The sequence below is a fragment of the Mus caroli genome, unplaced genomic scaffold, assembly GCF_978045245.1.
Source record: "Mus caroli unplaced genomic scaffold, Mus_caroli_1 scaffold_20, whole genome shotgun sequence".
Classification (NCBI taxonomy): Eukaryota; Metazoa; Chordata; class Mammalia; order Rodentia; family Muridae; genus Mus; species Mus caroli.
In genome coordinates this window covers 49153429-49163270 of record NW_028227275.1, presented here as the reverse complement: position 1 = coordinate 49163270, position 9842 = coordinate 49153429, and the positions used below count along the sequence as shown (strand labels likewise).

The following is a 9842-nucleotide window of genomic DNA, read 5'->3' as shown; positions in this document are numbered from 1 at the left end:
TTCCCTGGTGTTTCTAAGATCAAAAGGGAGACAAGAAAATACATAGTTGACCAGGGTGAAATCATGGCATTACAATTTTCACACCATATGTCTTTTTTCTAGGATCGCTGAAAAAGAAGAAATGCTTCATTGTCCCATGGAAAGAGCCAGTCATTCTTCTCTAATTGTCAAGAAGACACTGAGAAGAGTTGGGGAAAATGGGGGAATCTGATCAAAATGCATTGTGTCAAAATCTTAAAGAATTAAAATCAATGAGAAATAGAGCCAGACATGGCTGCCCATGCCTTCAATTCCAGAACTCAGGAGGCAAAACCAGACAAATTTCTGAGACTAGCTTGGTCTACATAGTGAGTTCTAGGCCAGCCAACACTATAATAAAAAAGAAAAGATTTATTCTAATAATGAAAGATATGAAATAATTTAGCACATTTATAATCATTTCTGAAGTCCTTTAGAGATATATTTAAGTATCCAAACTGGAAAATACTATAATGTGTGATTCTGCTATGTTTTGTTGGAGTGAGATCATGAATATAAGTTTACCTCAGCAGTCTTCACAGAAAGCACTCCAAAGGAGTTGCGTATACTTCACTATTTTGTGTCCCTAAGATTATCTTAATGTTAAAATTTGTTGCTTCTTGAAAAATTGCATGAGATGTGGGAGTTGAAGTGAATGGAAATCTGGACCTGATTGCCTGGGGAGGGGGCATGTAGGGGTTATCTCCAGGAAGAGACAGAGACCTGGGATAGGGAGGATCAATGGGTGTGTTCTTACAATGTGGGTGTTCTTAGATGTGATTCACAGCACTAGAGATATGGAGCCTGGGGAGGATGCCTCCTGTGGCCAGGCAGGGACCTTGAGGGAGCAATAGGGACACCAATCCATTCATAAAATTTTCAACCCAAAACTTATCCTGTCTACAAGAAATGCAAGGACAGGGGATGGATCAGAGACTGTGGGAAAGGCCAACCAATAACCAGTCAAACTTGAGACCCATTCAATGGGCAAGCACCAATCCCTAACATTATTAATGATACTCTGTTAGGCTTGCAGACAGCAATAAGTTGTCTTCTAAGAGGCTCCACCTAGAAGCTGACTCAGAAAGATACAGACACCCACAGCCAAATAGAAGATGGACTTGGGGATTCTTATGGAAGAATAGGAGGAAGGATTGAAGCCCTTAAGGGGATAGGGACTCCATAGAAAGACCAACAGAATAAACTAACCTGAACTCTTGTCAGCCCTCACAGACTGAACCACCAACTTAAGAACATAAATGGGCTTGACGTAGGCATCACCCCACACATATAGCAGGTATGCAGCTTGGTCTTCATGTGGGTCCTGAAGAACTGGAGTGGGAACTATCCCTAAAGCTGTTGCCTGTACATGGAATATATTCTTCTAGCTGGGCTGCCTGGTCTGGCCTCAGTGGGAGAGGAAGTGACGAGTGTCACAGAGACCTGAAGCTTGAGAGTGGGGAGAAAACCAGAAGAGCCCCCACATGATCAGAGGAGAAGGAGGATATAAATAATTCACTTAAAGAAATACAGGAGATTTTATTCTCTGGTGACTGTCTAAGGTGGGACCAGCCAGGAGCACACAGGCCGCAGGAGCAGTAGAACAGCTAGGACAGGGCCCTTCCTGCCTCCATCTGCACCCAGGAGCTGGGGCTGTTCTGCAGATCTCTGTGCACGAATCCTGCTGGGGAAGAGCTGGTCTCCCAGGAGTGCTGACACAGGCTTATAGGCCCACAGGAGGGATAAAGTTCAAGCCAGATACAGCAAGACCAATTAACACCAGAGATGATCAGATGGTAAAAGGCAAGAACAAGAACCTTACCAACAGAAACTAAGGCTACATGGCATCATCAGGACCCAGTTCTCCCAGCATGGCAAGTCCTGGATACCCCAACACACAAAAAAGAGCAAGATTTGTATTTAAAATCACATCTCATGATGCTGATAGAGGACTTTAAGAAGGACATAAATAGCTCCCTTAAAGAAATACAGGAGAACACAGGTAAACAGGTAGAAGCCCTTAAAACACAAAACAAAATCACAACACAAAAATCCCTTAAAAATTATAGGAAAACACAACTAAACAGGAGAAGAAATTGAACAAAACCATCCAGGATCTAAAAATGGAAGTAGAGACAATAAAGAAATCACAAAGGGAAACAACTCTGGAGATAGAAAACCTAGGAAAGAGGACAGGAGTTATAGGTGTGAGCCTCACCAACAGAATACAAGTGATAGAAGAGAGAATCTCAGGTGCAGAAGACATCACAGAAAACATTGACAAACAATCGAAGAAAATGAAAAATGCAAAAAGCTCCTAACCCAAAACATCCAGGAAATCCAGGACACAATGACAAGACTAAACCTAAGGATAATAGGTGTAGAAGAGAGTGAAGATTCCCAACTTAAAGGGCCAGTAAATATCTTCAACAAAATTATAGAAGAAAACTTCCCTAACCTAAAGAAAGAGATGCCCATGTACATACAAGACACCTACAGAACTCCAAAATGATTGGACCAGAAAAGAAATTCCTCCTGTCACATAAATGCACAAAACAAAGAAAGAATATTAAAAGCAGTAAGGGAAAAATGTCAAGTAACATATAAAGGCAGACCTATCAGAATTATACCAGGTTCCTCACCAGAAACTATGAAAGCCAGAAGATTCTGGGCAGATGTTATGCAGACCCTAAGAGAGCACAAATGCTGGTCCAGTACTATACCCAACAAAACTCTCAATTACCATAGATGGAGAAACCAGGATATTCCATGAGAAAAACAAATTTACACAGTATCTTTCCACAAATCCAGCCCTTCCAAGGATAATAAATGGAAAACTCCAACTGAAGGAAGAAAACTATATACCCTAGAAATAGTAAGAAAATAATCTTCTTCTTCTTCTTCTACTCTCAGGTGTAGAAGATACCATAAAAAATATTGACACAATGGTCAAAGAAAATAAAATGCATAAAGACTTCTAACCGAAAACACCCATGAAGTTCGGGAGAAAATGAAAGGACCAAATCTATTGTGATGCATCTGTAGCTCTTAACCTCTTTCCTAGGTTTTCCATTTCCAGGGTTGCCTCTATTTGTGATTACTTTATTGATTCCATTTTCATTTTTAGGTCTTGGTCTGCTTTGATCAATTCCTTTTTTTTTTCATTGTGTTTCCCAGTATTCAAGTATTCGTTCGAGGGATTTACTTGTCTTGTCTTTAAAAGGAATAGAAAAGGAATAGAAGAAAGCAAAGATTCCCAGCTCAAATGGTCCGACAATATCTTCAACAAAATCATAGAAGAAAACTTCCCCAATATAAAGAAAGAGATGGCCATAAATGTACACAAAGTCTACAGAACCCCAAATATAGTGGATTAGAAAAGAAAATTCTCCTGTCATATAATAATCAAAACACTAAATGCACAGAACAAAGAAATAATATTAAAACCTGAAAGGTTAAAAAAAAAGGCTGCGTAAACATATAAATGGCAGAATTATCAGAATTGCCCCAGACTTCTGAACAAAGACTCTAAAAGCTAGAAGATCCTGAACAAATGCCAGGCAGATGCTAAGAGACCATAGAGGCCAGCTTACAAAATTCACAATCCACATAGATGGGGAAACCAAGATATTCCATGACTAAACCAAATTTGAACAACATCTTTCCCCTAATCTAGCCCTTCAGTGGATACTAGAAGGAAAACTCCAAAATGATGGTAAGTACACCCAAGAAAATAAAAGAAATTAATCATCTTACAACAAACCTAAAAGAAGAGAATCACACATAATACCACCTTAAACAACAAACATGACAGTAACTGTCTTTAATATCTTTCAACATCAACAGACTCAATACCTCAATAAAAAAACAAGCTAACAGACTGGATATGCAAGCAGGATCTAACATTTTGCTGCATACAAGAAACACAATGACAAAGACAGACACTGTCTCAGAGTTAAAGGCTAGAAAAAACTTTTCTAAGTAAATTGTCCCAAGAAACAAGCTGGAGTTGCCATTCTAATATCCAGTAAAATAGACTTTCAACCAAAAGTTATCAAATGAGATGGGGAATGACATTTCATATTTATCAAAGGAAAAAACCACCAAGTCTTGATTCTGAACATTTATGTTCCAAATGCAAGGGCACCCACATTCATAAAAGAAACTTTACTAAAGTTCAAAACACACATTAAACTCACACAAAAAAGTGAGAGATTTCAACACCCCACTCTCGTCAATGGACAAGTCAGTGAAACAGAAACCAAACAGAGACACAGTGAAACTAATAGAAGTTATGAACCAAATGGATTTAACAAATATGTATAGGACATTTCATCCTAAAACAAAAGAATATACCTTCTTCTCAACACCTCATGGTACCTTCTCCAAAACTGACCATATAATCAACCACAAACAGACCTCAACAGATATAAGAAGATTGAAATATTCCTATGCATCCTCTCAGATCACCATGGACTAAGGCTAGACTTCAATAACCACAAATACAACAGAAATCCCACATACCCATGGAAATGGAACAACTCTCTACTCAATGATAACCTGGTCAGGGAAGAAATGGAGAAAGGAAATAGACTACAGAATTCAATGAAAAAAGAAGACACAGCATATCCAAACTTCTGGGACACAATGAAAGCAGTGCTAAGAGGAAAATTCATACCCTAAGTGCCCTCATAAATAAACCGGAGATATCCTCGATTAACATGACTACACACCTGAAATCCCTAGAACAAAAAGAAGTAAACATACTCAGGAGGAGTAGATGACAGGAAATAGTTTAACTCAGGGCCAAAATCAACCAGGTAGAAACAAAGAGAACAATACAAAGAATCAACAAAACCAAAAGCTGGTTCTTTGAGAAAATCAACAAGATAGATAAATCCTTAGCCAAACTAACTAAAAGGCTCAGTGACAGTATCAGAATAACAAAATCAGAAATGAAAAGAGAGACATAACAATAGAAACAGGAAATTCAGAAATTCATCAGATCTTACTACATAAGCCATTTTCAACGAAACTGGAAAATCTAGATGAAAGTGAAGGGAAACAATCTAAACAGTCCCATATGCCCTAAGGAAATAAAAGAAGTCATTAAAAGCCACCCAACAACAACAACAACAACAACAACAAAGCCCAGGGCTAGATGACTTCAGTGCAGAATTCTACCAGACCTTCAGAGAAAACCTAATAATACTGATACTCCTTACCTATCCTATACAATTGAAACTGAATGAACACTATCAATTCATTCTATAAAGCCACAGTTACTCTGATACCTAAACTACACAAAGACCCAGCAAAAAGTCAGAACTTCAGACCAATCTTGCTTATAAATATTGATGTAAAATACTTAATAAAATTCTAGCAAGCTGAATCCAAGAACACATCAAAAAATCTCAATTTCATACGACAAAACAAAAAACCCAGGGTAGCAAAATCAATTTTTCACAATAAAAGAATTTCTCAGGGAATCATCACCCCCTGACCTCAAGCTGTATGTCAGAGGATTAGTGATTAAAACCTCATGGTACTGGTACAGAAACAGACAGGTCAATCAATGGAATAGAACTGAAGACTCAGAAATAAGCCCAGACACTTATGGACACTTGATCTTTGACAAAGAAGCTAAAAACATACAATGAAAAGAAAGAAAGAAAGAAAGAAAGAAAGAAAGAAAGAAAGAAAGAAAGAAAGAAAGAAAGAAAGAAAGAAAGAAAGAAAGGAAGAAAGGAAGAAAGGAAGAAAGGAAGAAAGGAAGAAAGAAAGAAAGAAAGAAAGAAAGAAAGAAAGAAAGAAAGAAAGAAAGAAAGAAAGAAAGAAAGAAAGAAAGAAAGAAAGGGTCTTCAATAAATGGTGCTGTTCTAACTGGCAGTCTGTATATAGAGAAATGAAAATAGATCCATATCTATTGCCTTGCACAAAGCTCAAGTCCAAGTGGATCAAAGACCTCAATGTAAATTGGATATACTGAATTTAATGGAAAAGAAAGTGGCATAGGGGGAAATTTCTTAAACAGAACTCCAATGGCTCAGGCTCTAAGCTCAACAATTGATAAATGGGACCTTATAAAACAGAAAAATTGTAAGGCAAAAGATACCATGAATAGGAAAAACTCACAATCTACAGATTGGGAAAAAAAAACTTCCCTCATCCTACATCCAATAGAGGGCTAATACCCAAAATATATGAAGAACTCAAAAAGCTAGCCTCCAAAAAATCAAACAACACAATCAAAAAATGGGGTACACAGCTAAACAGAGAATTCACAGAAGAGGAAACTTGAATGGTAAGAAGCACTTAAAAAAAAAAGAAATGTTCAAAGTTCTTATTCATCAGAGCAATGCAAATCAAAATGACCCTGAGATTCCATCTTATGCCAATCGTGATGGCTAAGATCAAAAACTCAGTTGACAGCAAATATTGGCAAGGATGTGGTGAAAGAAAAACACTCCTCCATTGCTGGTGGGATTGTAAACTGGTGCAACCACTCCGGAAATCAGTCTGGTGGTTCCTTAGAAAATTGGAAATAGACCTATCTGAAGACCCCCGCTACATCACTCCTGGGCATATACCCAAAAGCTGCCCTACCATACCAGAGCGACATGTGCCACATGATGTTCATAGTCACCTTATCTTTAAGAACCAGAAGCTGGAAACAACCTAGATTTTCCACAATGAAAGAATGGATACAGAAAATTTATTTCATTTACACAATGGAATTCAGATATTAAAAATGAAAACACCAGGAATTATGCAATCAAATGGATGGAACTAGAAAATATCATCTTGAGTGAGGTAACCCAGGCCCAAAAGGACATGCATGTTATATACTCACTAATAAATGAATATTATTCAAAAAGTACAGACTATCTAGGATACAACCAACAGAATTTAAGAACTTTAACAGCAGAAAGGCTGCATGAGGATGCTTAGTAGGGGTAAGAAAATAATCACTGGAGGCAAAGGGAGGGAGGTATTTAGGCAGGAGAGGGGAGGGGGAGGGGGAGGGGACAAGAAGAACAGGATCAGGTAAGGGAGGGGGTGGGGAGGGACAGAAGAGAAGCCCAGAGGCCAAAAGAATGAGTGGAAATATGGTGCCTCAGAAGGTGGGAGGTAGGGAGACACTCTAGAAAGTACCAGAAACTTGGGAGGTGAGAGATTCTCAGGACTCAATGAGAGTGACCTTAGATGAAGTGCCCAACAGTAGGGAGAGGGAACTCAAAGAGTCCACCTCCAGTAGATAGATAGGGCCTCAAGAGGACAGATGGTGTTACCAACCAACAGTCAAAGTTACTGACCCAGAAGTGTTCTTGTCTAAAAGAACTGCAGGGAGAAAAATAGAGAAGAGACTGAGGGAAACATCTAGTGATCAGCCCAACTGGGGGATCCACCTCATGGGGAGACCTGACACTATTACCAATGCTATTATGTGTTTACAGACAGGAACCAAGCATGGCTGTCCTCTGAGAGGCCCAACAGTAGCTGACTGAGACAGAAGCAGATACTTACATCCTATAGATGGAACAAGCAGAAGAGGAGAGTGACCCCATAGGTAGACCAGCAGTCTGAACTAACCAAGATCCCTCGGAGCTCTCAGACACTGAGCCACCAACCAGGCAGCATATAGGAGCTGGTTCAAGGCCCACCTGCCTAGGCCCTGACACATATAGTAAAGGACTGCCTGGTCTGCCCTCAGGGTTGGGGGAGGTCTGGTGGAGAGGGAGCACCCTCTCAGGGACAGGGGCGAGGGGGAATGGGATGAAGAACTGTAGAAGGGGGGACAGGGGGGCAGTAATGGCTGGACTGTAATTAGAAAAGAAAAGAAAAGGAAAGGAAAGGAAAGGAAAGGAAAGAAAAGAAAAGAAAAGAAAAGAAAAGAAAAGAAAAGAAAAGAAAAGAAAAGAAAAGGACAACCTTGAAACAAGCTTTCAGAGACTGACGTTCCTTAGTTAAGACAACACTTCATTTTGTGAAACTCATGCTTAGACATTGGTATAGGAAACTTTACCGAGCTTTTTGTAATGAACTTACAACAGATATAAGAAAATATACAAATATATCCAGCTTTGGATGTGCTGCTAGGAATATCATATTTTGGTTACTTTGGTTTAATTTTAGGTTTACTTTGGTTTAATTTTGCTTTTTAAGAACTTGGGGATCTGTTTATTGTGTTTTTAAAATTTTTTTTTGAAAATTTCACTTTTAATGGACACATAGTTGTACATACTTGTGGGATACAGTGTGACATTTTAGTAGTGTTTATAATGTAAATGACAATTTGGTATATGATGTAACAATCAGATTAGAGGTACTGGCATATCATCACTGCAAATATTCATTATTTCATACATACATACTATTTATATATACTTACATTACTCTTAGAGTGAGGCTAACACAATTTTTCAGTACAGACTGTACATAAGAGCAAATAAAGCCATCTTTAAATTGTACACTTTTACAGATTACATTACCCCAAATCACCAACAACAGGCAAAACTCCTGACTCAGCAACTCACTTAATTTCACTACTATTTTATGCATTCTGGTGACAGAGCAGCCAGCCTTATTGTATTCACTTTAAGCTGGGGTGCGGTGGAAGACTGACAAGTTGAGGATGATTTTCTTTATTATAATTTTATATGATATAAACAATCAAATAACTATCTTGACATTTGTTATGTTACATTTTAGAAAAGTTGGAGAAAAGGAAATACTTCTAAGTATACTCACTTTCTTTGAAGATGATTTTGCATGAGTTTTCCATTTTTCAAGATGAGTGAAGCAAGAACTGAGTCATGTAAACACCAATATAAACACTCATTGGAGATTTTCTTTTGTGGATATAGTTAATCAAGACCCATATCAATCTTTGTCTAATAAAAACATGCTCAGGTGCACTGAGGCAAAGCTGGAGCTACTATTCAATGAGAATTCAAACAAAAAAGCTTCAAAGAGACTACCAGACCAGTTCCATCTGCCAGGGCTGAGCATCTACCACGCCTGGGTTGCCTACATCATATTCCAGGAGTTACTAAGGCTTATGTCCCAGTCTCTGGAGCTAGAACAACAGGGGCTGTTTGCAGTATTCCAACAGGGCTAATGGACTTGTGTATGAGCACTCTGCTCATTTTTGTCTCTTGCTTCTCAGTAGTCATGAACCAAGGTTCTTTATTTAAGTGGAAATGAAACTACTATGATTTACAAAGCAAAATCCCCAAGGGCAAACATTAAAAGTGTCCTTTGGGTAGGGGAAATTGGGAAACAGAGACAAACATGTTTTGATCTTTTGAAATTCCCCAGAAACTCAGTAAATAACTGATTTTAGGAAAAGTTTTCAATTAGCAATAATCATGCCTCAGATAAACCTCATTGGCTACGATACTGCCACTGCGCAAAGCTAAATAACTGATTTTAATTCAGCTATCAATTATTTACTTTCACATTGAGTCATATTTCATATATACCATTTTATTCAAATCAGTCCTATTTTCCAAATTTTATGGGTGAAAAACCAAGAGAGTAACCAATTTCAAGGTCATATCCTCAAGACATTACATAATTAGAATTCAACAGTATCACCTACCTCATGGTAATACCCGGATTTTCCTGGATTTTCCTGAATATTCTTTTTACAGTTCAGAGAACTTGAGTCAAGAGTAAAAGAACCCAAGGAACTGTCCTAAGGAGAAGGTGAGGAAGTGAGGAAGAGGAAAGAAAGCATAACAGGGTGTTCCTCAGTAAGTGCCCATGGTATTACTGGCAGCATCGCCCAGTCACTGAGATTTAACTAGCCACAGTTAATG

The 9842-nt window shown here is 38.4% G+C and overlaps 1 pseudogene; it reads right to left on the bottom strand.

Moving 5' to 3' along the window:
• Nucleotides 1–9320: 9320 nt before the first annotated feature.
• Nucleotides 9321–9438, bottom strand: LOC115030055 (U4 spliceosomal RNA; annotated as a pseudogene).
• Nucleotides 9439–9842: the final 404 nt, after the last annotated feature.